The 14,367-nt window shown below is 37.9% G+C and overlaps 1 protein-coding gene across 1 annotated transcript in view; it reads right to left on the bottom strand.

Annotated features, from left to right (window-relative positions):
- The window catches only part of LOC126262990 (protein VAC14 homolog), a 150,080-nt gene that overhangs the window by 5,560 nt on the left and 130,153 nt on the right, over nucleotides 1-14,367 (bottom strand). The gene's annotated exons all lie outside the window — the stretch shown is intronic.

The raw sequence follows: 14,367 nt of genomic DNA, 5'->3' as shown, positions 1-14,367 counted from the left end.
GAGGTAGCAAGCACTTGGGCTAGGAATGTGGCACTAGTGATCTGGCTCTGGTTGAAGAAGGGGCAGTTGACTGTGGTGCACAAGGGTGTGGAGGAGTGCTCTGGTAGGTGAAGAGTACATGGAGTGATGGGTGGAGGTGGCTGTAGGACAGAGCCTGGCAGATATTAAGGCAAGGAGGATTGCAGGATCAATAGGTGTGTCTCCCACATACATAGTTCAGTGAAGCTTGCAACAGGAAGAGGATCCAGTTTGCATGGGTTGTGAAGCAACCATTGAAGTTGGGTGCTCAGCAGCACGAACCACTACTCGATGGTCAACTTTGATCTTTGCACAATTTAGCAGTGTCCACTCATTCAGACAGCAGGCATTTGGTGGTCACGCCGGCATAAAAAGCTGTACAAAAGTTACATCAGTGCTAGTATGTGTATGATCACTTTCACAGGTAGGCATAGAATGGTTCCCATGAGCATGTCATGTAGTTGTTTCTAATATAATCCCCTCAAAGAAGACATAGTTATGGGTAGGGATGGCGTTTTTCAGATATTTAAGGAACAAGGTGGTGGGTTTGGAATTGAGAGAATTTTGGACACTGTTTCAAGTGAAGCCACTGCCTCTTTTGTAAACACTTCCAGGCAAAAACTGCTTACACAAGAGCCAAAGGACACATATAAGTAAATGCTAGGCGGGAAGGCAAAACATCGTAGCTCAAAGAAGCGGAATGTGGGACTGTGTTCCCTCAACCACCTCACCCATCTGAACATGCTTCTCGTATGACCCAAATTCTTGACTTGCCACATGCAGTATATGAACAACAGGGTCTGTGTGGGAATACAGGACTGTGAGCAAGTAGGTAAACAGACAGGGGATGCTACTAGAGTGCAACAACATAAAATTTGGGCCAGGTGGAAGTGTGTCCAGATGACTGAAGCAGTTAAGGCAACCACTTGCGTTCAGTAAGATGTTGAGGTTTGAGCCCCAATCCAGCACAAATTTTCAGCTTTTGCCACTGGATTATTTCAATGCCTGATGGTGGCTGGAGTCTGTCTCTCATGCAAAATTTGAAAATACAATTCGAAACTTCAATTGATTGTGACAGATTTTCATCCTATGTAATTAAAGTGTATCAATTCAACAGTAGTCTCTGTCTTGTTAATTGTCTGTTTTCAATGTACAGTTAGTAAATTTTATTTTGCTAATTTTCATAATACAAACAAAGTATAAATGAATATTTGTGAAGGTATGAAATTTTATTTGTAGATGTATTCCTTTAGTTGTACTTTTGTGTAATAATAATATACTTAATGTATGTTGGTCAGTGCTATGCCTTTTAGGTTGTGATTGTTATCTATGTTCTGTAAATGAGGAGAAAGACAGCTGATAGTGGAAAAATGATGTGAGGATCAGTTATTGTAGACGGAAAGGAAAAAGTGTTTTGTAGCAATGTTTAGACTATGATATGTGAGAAGGGTGCAGAAAGAACCCCGTGTATATGGGGATAAGGGAAAAAAATTCCGGATTTTTCTTGGTTAAAAGTACACTTTCTCCCGGGTGAAAATACACATTTTCTCTCTTTATGTGACAGTAAACTTTCCCTCAGAACTATAAAACTTATCAATCTTTGAATGGTTTAGGTTTTACAGACTGGTGTAGAACTTCCGGGCACTTAATAAAATGAACACACACCAAAGAAACACAAGCGCGTTGTGGGACAAACTTCTATGTGCAGCAACATGTACACTGCTTATTTTCGTATTACGAAAGTATATATTTGAGTTCCACCAATCACAGTACTTTAGTGCAACCGAGATTGTGATGCTTTTGTAAGCCAGTCATAGCTCCTAACACGTGATCTCCCCAGCAGATGACAGCAGATCTTCAGAGGACAGGGCACGTGATGTAATCAGCCAGTAACAACAGCACTGTTATGAAGTGTTGACACACAAATAGGAAAAATTAATGGTTCAATTAACGTACATAGTGTATCTACAAGAAAAGCTAAGCTTTCACGTATAGTATTTGTCTTCTTTGCGTGTGATACACTTTAAGGTACATCACGCAAATGTGCCAGTAAAATTTTAAATAATGATGTAAATGTCTGGTCTCCAAAGTGTTAAGTCAAGCTTTAAATGAGAGTCAAACACTCTGCGGTTTAAGTAATTCAAAGGACATTCTTGTTCGTAACATAATTCACCTTGCATAAAATTAAATTTACTTTGAAAGCAACACTTTTCAAACCACCATTCGCAATATTTTCCCACAAACTATTAGAATTTGTTTCACCAATAATCGGACTACACCAGAAAACAGGTTTTACTGCCCACGCGCAACTACGATGAAGTAGGAAGCCCATATGTTCATATGTATATGGCATTTACAGATCTTGCATAGCACGAAGAGATCTTACATTACATCATAAACGAAACAGGACATCACATGATACTCCGAAAACATCAGAATTTCGTAAGTAATACTAAAATACATAATATTATCTCATGTTTGGTTCTTTATTATGGTGTAACGCCATACGTGCCGGAAGATGAAAATGTGCATTTGAAATTTAGCAAATAGTTGAAACTAGCCAATGGTGTGGAATGAAACACTTCGTTTCAAATAAATTTACTGCCTCTGTGAAAAAGACTAATAAAAGGCAAATTTCTTTAGCAGATCAACAAAAATAACTTCATTGTTCTGCAAGGAGATTAATGCTTGACTGCCAGAAACGTGGAAATAAAATAAAATCAGAAAACTGAAACTAATAACATATTTTAGTCTTCCGTAATTATGTGAATTATTTTAATTCACTTGATAGCTCTTGGCCACGGAATTATATTTTGTTTTCTTTTAACATGAGAGCTGTAAATAAAGAGTAAAATCACTAAAAGTGGAGACTATACCCCCTCCCCACTATAACTCAGACTGCTCTTCGTACGTGCGAATCTAGCAGCTTGGGCATGCCAGAAATTTTTTTCTGGGTAGCATCTGGCTGCTTGTTGGTACTGCTGATACAGCTAACACTCTTAACAGTCACACTTCAAGAAGGTAGAAGGTACTGCTCATATGTGACTCAATAGCGCACGCGCAAGAGCCCGATAGCAACTCTTCAAACTAACCTGGTGTGAACAGTTGTGACGTCACGGTTATCGGAAGCAGTTTGTTGTTAGGAAGAATTGATTGGTCTTCGTCCTATGGCCTTTAACATGTTTTGCTGTTGGCAGACACAGTAAAATTCTCTGTCAGAGTATCAGTTCTTACCAGTCAAAATTACAAAAATTTGACTGAAAACTAAAACAAAGAAAAATTCCGGTAACTCTAAAAAATTCCTGTCTTTCCCGGTTTTTTCCCAGATGAAAAAATTCCCAGGTTTTTTCCGGCTGTCCCGGGGCATATACACGCTGAAGAAGCACTGTAATGAGAAGGTGATAAAGTAAAGTTATTTTGGGAGATTTGGCATTGGAACAAAGAGGCTTGTCGGAGACTGAGTAATGGTGTCATGTTGAAACATTTCGGCAAGCTTTTAGTCAGACACTGCATATATGGAGTGTACAAGGGTTGTGGAGGTGGATCAAGAAAGAAGATAAGTGCATTTACTGACAGAAAAATAAACCTAACTTAATTTGGTGTACACGATTTCAAAAGAGAAGAGTAGAACAGAAGAGATCGAGAATTGGAAAATGATAGTATCATGGAAGTATACATGGAAGAAGCCTGGAGATACTGGCAGGTTTCTGATAGATTATATAATGGTAAGACAGAGATTTAGGAACCAGGTTTTAAATTGTAAGACGTTTCCAGGGGCGGATGTGGACTCTGGCCACAATCTACTGGTTATGAACTGTAGATTAGAACTGAAGAAACTGCAAAAAGGTGGGAATTTAAGGAGATGGGACCTGGATAAACTGAAAGAACCAGAGGTTGTACAGAGTTTCAGGGAAAGCATAAGGGAACAATTGACAGGAATGGGGGAAAGAAATACAGTAGAAGAAGAATGGGTAGCTTTGACAGATGAAGTAGTGAAGGCAGCAGAGGATCAAGTAGGTAAGAAGCTAGTACAAATCCTTGGGTAACAGAAGAAATACTGAATTTAATTGATGAAAGGAGAAAATATAAAAATGCAGTAAATGAAGCAGGGAAAAAGGAATACAAACATCTCAAAAATGAGATTGACAGGAAGTGCAAAATGGCTAAGCAGGCATGGCTAAGAGGACAAATGTAAGGATGTAGAGGCTTATCTCGCTAGGGTAAGATAGATACTGCCTACAGGAAAATTAAAAGAGACCTTTGGAGAAAAGAGAGCCACTTGTATGAATATCAAGAGCTCAGATGGCAACCCAGTTCTAAGCAAAGAAGGGGAAGCAGAAAGGTGGAAGGAGTATATAGAGGGCCTATACAAGGGCAACGTACTTGAGGGCAATATTATGGAAATGGAAGAGGATGTAGATGAAGATGAAATGGGAGATATGATACTGAGTGAAGAGTTTGACAGAGCACTGAAAGAGCAGAGTCAAAACAAGGCCCTGGGAGTAGACAACATTCCATTAGAACTACTGACGGCCTTGGGAGAGCCATTCCTGACAAAAATCTACCATCTGGTGAGCAAGATGTACGAGACAGGTGTAATACCTTCAGACTTCAAGAAGAATATAATAATTCCAATCCCAAAGAAAGCAGATGCTGACAGATGTGAAAATTACCAAACAATCAGTTTAGTAAGTCACGGATGCAAAATACTAACGCAATTTCTTTACAGGCGAATGGAAAAACTGGTAGAAGCCAACCTCGGGGAAGATCAGTTTGGATTCCGTAGAAATATTGGAACACATGAGGCAATACTGACACTACGACTTATCTTAGAAGCTAGATTAAGGAAAGGCAAACCTATGTTTCTAGCATTTGTAGACTTAGAGAAAGCTTTTGACAATGTTGATTGAAATACTCTCTTTCAAGTTCTAAAGGTGGCATGAGTAAAATACAGGGAGCGAAAGGCTATTTACGATTTGTACAGAAAAGCAGATGGCAGTTGTAAGAGTCGAGGGGCATCAAAGAGAAGCAGTGGTTGGGAAGGGAGTGAGACAGGGTTGTAGCCTCTCCCTGATGTTATTCAATCTGTATATTGAGCAAGCAGTGAAGGAAATAAAAGAAAAATTTGGAGTAGGTATTAAAATTCATTGAGAAGAAGTAAAAACTTTGAGGTTCGCTGATGACATTGTAATTCTGTCAGAGACAGCAAAGGACTTGAAAGAGCAGTTGAACGGAATGGACAGTGTCTTGAAAGGAGGATATAAGATGAACATCAACAAAAGCAAAACGAGGATAATGGAATGTAGTCGAATTAAGTCGGGTGATGTTGAGGGTATTAGATTAGGAAATGAGACACTTAAAGTAGTAAAGGAGTTTTGCTATTTGGGGAGCAAAATAACTGATGATGGTCGAAGTAGAGAGGATATAAAATGTAGACTGGCAATGGCAAGGAAAGCGTTTCTGAAGAAGAGAAATTTGTTAACATCGAGTATAGATGTAAGTGTCAGGAAGTCGTTTCTGAAAGTATTTGTATGGAGTGTAGCCATGTATGGAAGTGAAACATGGAAGATAAATAGTTTAGACAAGAAGAGAATAGAAGCTTTCGAAATGTGGTGCTACAGAAGAATGCTGAAGATTAGATGGGTAGATCACATAACTAATAAGGAGGTATTGAATAGGATTGGGGAGAAGAGAAGTTTGTGGCACAACTTGACTGGAAGAAGGGATCACCAATTTAGTATTGGAGGGCAGCATGGAGGGTAAAAATCGTAGAGGGAGACCAAGAGATGAATACACTAAACAGATACAGAAGGATGTAGGTTGTGGTAGGTACTGGGAGATGAAGATGCTTGCACAGGATAGAGTAGCATGGAGAGCTGCATCAAACCAGTCTTAGGACAAGTCCACAACAACAACAAGAACAACAACAACAACAACAACAACAACAACAACAGTATCTATGTTAAGTATGTTAAATTGACGACTATTACTAACTGTTCAGGCTCTTATTGAGGACTTGTCAGTAAAAGGAGAGAGTAACAGCTTGTGATGTTTTATTTTATTCATCAGTGAAGAGAAAGGCATATGTGGACTATTGCAAACAAACAAACAAAACTATGTTTATCTGAATCAGTGACTACTCCCTTGAAATTAATGTGCAGTACACTTTGTAGAACTGTTTAATTATTTGTGAAGGCATAGTGCAGAGTTGGTGGAAAGTGAAGTTTAAAATAAATTGACACACCACCAATCAACTTCACGTAATAGTGTGTGTTCATTGTTGCCATTAATTACATTTTAAACAAAACACCTCATTGAAACCAATCCTGGATTCTTTCATGTGTTCTATGAGAATTTTAATGAACATCTAGCTTTTTTTGGAGTTTTTTGAAACTTATAAACAGATACAAGAAGCCAGTCCTATTTAGTAATCAGATAAGAAACTAATTTCTTCACAGGATGTATATCAGGGTGTCTACGTGGACAAGAAAAAAAATTCCCGGATTTTTCCTGGATTTCCCGGTTAAAAACACAATTTCTCCTGGATGAAATTACGTATAAAGCAGATGAAAATACATCCATGTTACGTAACAGTATGCTTTCCCTTGGAGCTGTAAAACCTATCAGTCCTTTGAATTGTAAAGGTCTTATACCGGCGGACGACGTTCCAGCACTTTAGGAAACGAAATCCAGGAAAAAAAATCTGTTTGGAAAGTTGTTTGATGCGAGACAATATGCACAGAGTTTATTTTCGTATTGCGAAAGTATATACATAAATTCCACAAATTACAGCACAGTAGCTTCCGAAACTCTAAAATAGAGATTGCGTTGAGTGATGCACTTTTGTCAGCCAGTCATAGATCATGTCACGTGATCTCGCTAGCAAATGACGGCAGTTATTCGGAGCATGAGGCCTACGAGAAAAACAGGCCGCGGCGCGTACGTTACGAAGGTAGGCCGAGCTCGCTCAAATCAGCAAAGTGCGTTTCTACACTGTTTAACTCTTAGCTCAAATCAGCAAAGTGCATTTCTACACCGTTTAACTCTTACAAAAAAAAAACGAGATTTGCATCATCTATTGGCATCCACTGTTATTAGTCCTACAATGATAGGAAGTCCATAGGCCTACTAACAGGCTCTAATTTGGCAATTAAAATCGTGCCAAAATGATTATCAGTTGCGTAGAAAAGTCGAGGTGTTCTGGCATGAAAAGACTTGTGACATTGCTCAGTAACGCATTGTGCACACCTTTTGAAGGTCCATTACACTTTTTGCCATCGATCGCATAATTTTTTTTATCTATGTAAGAACAACATTAAATATGAAAACTAACTTGAAGCTCGGTCTTTTTTTAGCGTGTGTTACACGTTAAGTCATATCAAATAAAATTTTAAATAGTGGCATAAATGACTTATCTTCTGGGCCCGACATTTTTCAAATGGCTGATCCTCAAAGTGTTACGTTTTGAATGAGAGTTAAAACGCCCTGCGATTTAAGAAATTCACTGCACATTCTCACACATAACATAAATCATCTTGCGTGGAAATTTCCTTTGAAAGTAACGCATCTCAAGGCACTATTCGTAATATTTTCTGGTGATACGTTAGAAACGTAAACAATTGGACGTCACATACATCGAATGCACGTTAGTTGTTACGGATGTACTGCATAATCTTCGACCTAAGGCCTTTGACACTCTTCGGTGTCGGCAAACTGGTCTGTGCATTGTGTAAATTACCCATTTTCTATGCAACTAAACTTTTATTTTGGTGTTATTCTCTGATTTATGTTTCATTGCTGCAGTGTTATTCAGCAGTAGTGGACTAAAGTTCTTTGTCAGAGTATCAGATCTTACACGTGAAACCTACAAAACTTTAACTCAAATCTAAAACAATGAAAAATCCTGGAATTCTAAGAAATTCCCGGGTTCTTCCCAGATTTGTCCTGGATGAAAAAATTCCCGGGTTTTTCCCGGATCTCCCGGGCCGTATACACCCTGTATATACAGCCATTTCAGTTTCACAAAATTTTTGTCGATTGACAATGGTTTCAATTGCACTAGGGCAACCTTCGTCAGAATAAAAAGTTACATGGAATGCCTAAAAAGTATAATAACACGGCTTGAAATAAAATATGCTTAATAGGATTACTTCTGTCAATTATGTAGAAACAATGTACTTGCATGTAAAAGTGCTCTCATAAAAAAGAAATGTCATAGGAACAAAAACTAAAATGTAAAAGCATAACAAGATTGTCAACTAGATAAAATACTTCATGGAATATAATGACAGCCGTAAGGTCGCTTAGGACCAAGAGTGGCATAACACAGCTGCTACTGACAGACTAAACAGCTAACACGCCAAGGCATCCGCGAAAAAAGATTTGCACCATCTAGCAGGAAGTAATTGAATTACAGACAACTTAAGAGCAAATGAGGCATTGCAAGGACAATTTTAAACATTATTCGTAACTAAGAGGAACCAGAGTATGAAATTTACAACATAACGTAACAGTCTTTTTTTAAAAAAGAAAATGCAGTTAAGGTAATACACAGAAAAAAAAAAAAAATAAATTGGAAGGAAAAGCAATGTTTAGGAGTCAACATTGAGGGGAGTATCGCCATTCAGACAATTTCAATTAGCGGCTCTATACCTCGAAAAAAGTTTTTGTTGCGTAACTCTTCCCCCCATGAACCATGGACCTTGCCATTGGTGGGGAGGCTTGCGTGCCCTTTTCAGTAGTTGCAAGGGCAACAGTCTGGATGATTGACTGATCTGGCCTTGTAACAATAACCAAAACGGCCTTGCTGTGCTGGTACTGCGAACGGCTGAAAGCAAGGGGAAACTACGGCCGTAATTTTTCCCGAGGGCATGCAGCTTTACTGTATGATTAAATGATGATGGCGTCCTCTTGGGTAAAATATTCCGGAGGTAAAATAGTCCCCCATTCGGATCTCCGGGCGGGGACTACTCAAGAGGATGTCGTATTCAGGAGAAAGAAAACTGGCGTTCTACGGATCGGAGCGTGGAATGTCAGATCCCTTAATCTGGCAGGTAGGTTAGAAAATTTGAAAAGGGAAATGGATAGGTTAAAGTTAGATATAGTGGGAATTAGTGAAGTTCGGTGGCAGGAGGAACAAGACTTTTGGTCAGGTGACCACAGGGTTATAAACACAAAGTCAAATAGGGGTAATGCAGGAGTAGGTTTAATAATGAATAGGAAAATAGGAACGCGGGTAAGCTACTACAAACAGCTTAGTGAACGCATTATTGTGGCCAAGATAGATACGAAGCCCACACCTACTACAGTAGTACAAGTTTATATACCAACTAGCTCTGCAGATGACGAAGAAATTGAAGAAATGTATGATGAAATAAAAGAAATTATTCAGATAGTGAAGGGAGACGAAAATTTAATAGTCATGGGTGACTGGAATTCGAGTATAGGAAAAGGGAGATAAGGAAACGTAGTAGGTGAATATGGATTGGGGCTAAGAAACGAAAGAGGAAGCCGCCTGGTAGAATTTTGCACAGAGCACAACTTAATCATAGCTAACACTTGGTGTAAGAATCATGATAGAAGGTTGTATACATGGAAGAACCCTGGAGATACTAAAAGGTATCAGATAGATTATATAATGGTAAGACAGAGATTTAGGAACCAGGTTTTAAATTGTAAGACATTTCCAGGGGCAGATGTGGACTCTGACCACAATCTATTGGTTATGACCTGTAGATTAAAACTGAAGAAACTGCAAAAAGGTGGGAATTTAAAGAGATGGGACCTGGATAAACTGAAAGAACCAAAGGTTGTACAGAGTTTCAGGGAGAGCATAAGGGAACAATTGACAGGAATGGGGGAAAGAAATACAGTAGAAGAAGAATGGGTAGCTTTGACAGATGAAGTAGTGAATGCAGCAGAGGATCAAGTAGGTAAAAAGACGAGGGCTAGTAGAAATCCTTGGGTAACAGAAGAAATATTGAATTTAATTGATGAAAGGAGAAAATATAAAAATGCAGTAAATGAAGCAGGCAAAAAGAAATACAAACATCTCAAAAATGATATTGACAGCAAGTGCAAAATGGCTAAGCAGGGATGGCTAGAGGACAAATGTAAGGATGTAGAGGCTTGTCTCACTAGGGGTAAGATAGATACTGCCTACAGGAAAATTAAAGAGACCTTTGGAGAGAAGAGAACCATTTGTATGAATATCAAGAGCTCAGATGGCAACCCAGTTCTAAGCAAAGAAGGGAAGGCAGAAAGGTGGAAGGAGTATATAGAGGGTCTATACAAGGGCAATGTACTTGAGCAAGATGTATGAAACAGGCGAAATACCCTCAGACTTCAAGAAGAATATAATAATTCCAATCTCAAAGAAAGCAGGTGTTGACAGATGTGAGAATTACCGAACAATCAGTTTAATAAGCCACAGCTGCAAAGTACTAACACGAATTCTTTACAGACGAATGGAAAAACTAGTAGAAGCTGACCTCGGGGAAGCTCAGGTTGGATTCCTTAGAAATACTGGAACACGTGAGGTAATACTGGCCTTACGACTTATCTTAGAAGAAAGATTAAGGAAAGGCAAACCTACATTTCTAGCATTTGTAGACTTAGAGAAAGCTTTTGACAATGTTGACTGGAATACTCTCTTTCAAATTCTAAAGGTGGCAGGGGTAAAATACAGGGAGCGAAAGGCTATTTACAATTTGTACAGAAACCAGATGGCAGTTATAAGAGTCGAGGGGCATGAAAGGGAAGCAGTGGTTGGGAAGGGAGTAAGACAGGGTTGTAGCCTCTCCCCGATGTTATTCAATCTGTATATTGAGCAAGCAGTAAAGGAAACAAAAGAAAAATTCGGAGTAGGTATTAAAATCCATGGAGAAGAAATAAAAACTTTGAGATTCGCCGATGACATTGTAATTCTGTCAGAAACAGCAAAGGACTTGGAAGAGCAGTTGAACGGAATGGATAGTGTCTTGAAAGGAGGATATAAGATGAACATCAACAAAAGCAAAACGAGGATAATGGAATGTAGTCAAATTAAGTCGGGTGATGTTGAGGGTATTAGATTAGGAAATGAGACACTTAAAGTAGTAAAGGAGTTTTGCTATTTGGGGAGCAAAATAACTGATGATGGTCGAAGTAGAGAGGATATAAAATGTAGACTGGCAATGGCAAGGAAAGCGTTTCTGAAGAAGAGAAATTTGTTAACATCGAGTATAGATGTAAGTGTCAGGAAGTCGTTTCTGAAAGTATTTGTATGGAGTGTAGCCATGTATGGAAGTGAAACATGGACAATAAATAGTTTGGACAAGAAGAGAATAGAAGCTTTCGAAATGTGGTGCTACAGAAGAATGCTGAAGATTAGATGGGTAGATCACGTAACTAATGAGGAGGTACTGAATAGGATTGGGGAGAAGAGGAGTTTGTGGCACAACTTGACCAGAAGAAGGGATCGGTTGGTAGGACATGTTCTGAGGCATCAAGGGATCACCAATTTAGTATTGGAGGGCAGCGTGGAGGGTAAAAATCGTAGGGGGAGACCAAGAGATGAATACACTAAGCAGATTCAGAAGGATGTAGGTTGCAGTAGGTACTGGGAGATGAAGAAGCTTGCACAGGATAGAGTAGCATGGAGAGCTGCATCAAACCAGTCTCAGGACTGAAGACAACAACAACAACAACAACAACAACAACAACTGCAACTGTTCATTAAGGATGAGACTGTCCTTCAGAGGTTGGTGTTTAAGAAGTCTAGCTCTTCTAAGATGTTATGCTTAAAGCCTTTTACATCTTTAGGAACATTGGTGCCTTTTCCCCCCTAGAATATGTTCCTTGAATCTTATCAAAACAGCTCAGCCTATTTGCTCTATGTAACAGGTGGGACAATTGTCACAAATAATTTTATAAACACCAGAATTTTGCAAAGGAGGAAGCGTAGGTTTCAAGTTATGTATGCTGTTATTTTTTAAAGAATTATTAGTGGAAAAGGCTACTCTACACTTCTACTTTTTTTGAAGCAGACACTGTACTTCGTAAGAAACTGGACCCAGAAATGGCATGGAGAAATTTTTTTTTCTTTTGAGTAGGTTCTTTATTAGAAATGCCTAGGATGATGATTCCCTTATTGATATTACTACTAAAAATATTATATACTATGAATTTACTTCATATTGTAATTAAATTCAATTATTTTAAGTTTAATGGAAAACTATATCAAACACTAGATGACCATGCAATTGGGAATCGCTTAGCAGGAATACTTTGATGTGTGTTCATTAATTACTTAGAAGTAAAATTTTTCAATATTTTCTCAGCATCAGCTGTAGGCATTCTTTCATACACTAAATACGACAATGACATCTTCATCATTTACAAAGGGTCTAATAATGGTATTGATCAACTTTCCAATATTTTTAACAAGTTGCACAAAAATATTTCTTTCACAGGTGAACTTTAAAATGAGTTCCGGCAGCTAAACTTTCTAATTATCACTCTTACGATAGTAGATGACAAAATTAGCCTCAATATCTTTCATAAAGAAACTTGTTCTGGTCAAATTATACCTTTCATTTCAGTACACCCACATTCTCATAAGAAAACTATTTTTCTTTCAGCGATCCATAGAGCCACCTCCACCCCCCAAAATCAATTGCAGTCAATAATGGCTATGACTCTTCCATAGTAGATAATATTTTTATTAGTAATACCAAGAAGAGAATCACCACCCTATGCATTTCTAATAATGAACCTAATGAAAAGAAAATTTTTCTCTCTATGCCATTTCTGGGTCCAGTTTCTTACAAAATACAGTGTCTGCTTCAAAATAACAATAACTGTACATTAGCCTTATCCACTAATAATACTTTAAAAAATAACATCATACATAACTTAAAACTTATGCTTTCCCCTTTGCAAAATTCTGGTGTTTATAAAATTATTTCTGACAATTTTCTCGCCTATTACATAGGGCAAACAGGCAGAGCTATTTCGATAAGATTCAAGGAACTCTTTCTAGGGAAAAAAGGCACCAATGCTCCTAACTCAACATTCACTGATCATTTATTGATCACAGATCATCACCCTAAAGATGTAAAAGGCTTTAGTCTTAACGTCTTAGAAGAGCTACACGTTTTTAAACACCTATCTCTGAAGGACAGTATCATTCTTAATGAACTGTTGTAATTATGCAATAAAAACTTTTTTCAAAGTATAGAGCTGCCAATTAAAATTGTCTGAATGGTGATACTCTCCTCAATGTAGACTCCTAAACATTGCTTTTCCTTTCAATTTTATGTTTTCTCTGTATATTACCTGAACTGTATTTTTAAAAAAGATTGTTGCGTTATGTGGTAAATTTCGTACACTGGTTCCTGTTTGTTACAACTAATGTTTAAAATTGTCCTTACAATCCCTCATTTGCTCTTAAGTTGTCTGTAATATGATTACTTCCTGCTAGATTGCGCATATCTGTTTTCGTGGCTGCCTCAGCGTGTTAGCTGTTTATTTGATGGCAGCAGCTGTGTTATGCCACTCTTGGCCCTAAGTGACCTTGCGGCTGTCATCATATTCCCTGAAGTATTTTATCTAGTTGACAATCATGTTATACTTTTACATTTTAGTTTTTATTCCTATGACATTTCTTTTTGACGAGAGCACTTTTGCTCACAAGTTTTTAACAATGGTGTGATTACATACAAGTACAGTTTGTACGTAATTTATGGATGTACCCTATTATGTGTACTTTATTTCAAACCATGTCATTATATTTTTTAGGTATTCCATGTAACTTTTTATTCTGATGAAGATTGCCCTAGTGCAATCAAAACTGTGGTCAATTGACAACAATTTTGTGGAACTGAAGTGGCTGTACATACATCCCATAATTAAATAGTGTATGGTTGCAATCTCTTGCTGAAGAAAGCCTCTGATGAAATGAGAGGCTCTTCTTTAAACTTCCCTCTCTTTTCTGTTTTTGCGATGATTTCAGACAGCAGAGCTACTCAGGACTTCAGAGTTAATTACCAGTTATTAAGAATGCTTCTTATCAAATTAAAATAACACCTGTATTCTTGTCAACATACTTTATATAGTATTCGAGGAGAAGAGCATGTATGTGAATGCAGGTTAAGTAAGGAAATGATAAAACTGCTGATAACATTACTTAATAAGAGGGTGCACATTTCAATAGAAAATATGAAAAAATGTATATGTGAGTTATTAATTTCAAGGTGAGGACAGCAACAGATCACCAGGAAAGCAGCATCTGAATTGATCTCATCAATTAATTATGCACAGCAAAAGGTTTTGTGGGAAAATGACTTTGGTTTAATAATGAAGCAGATT

Source organism: Schistocerca nitens, chromosome 6 (assembly GCF_023898315.1).
Source record: "Schistocerca nitens isolate TAMUIC-IGC-003100 chromosome 6, iqSchNite1.1, whole genome shotgun sequence".
NCBI classification, from domain to species: domain Eukaryota; kingdom Metazoa; phylum Arthropoda; class Insecta; order Orthoptera; family Acrididae; genus Schistocerca; species Schistocerca nitens.
Note: the sequence above shows the minus strand (reverse complement) of the source record. Positions and strands in the feature narration are given on the sequence as shown.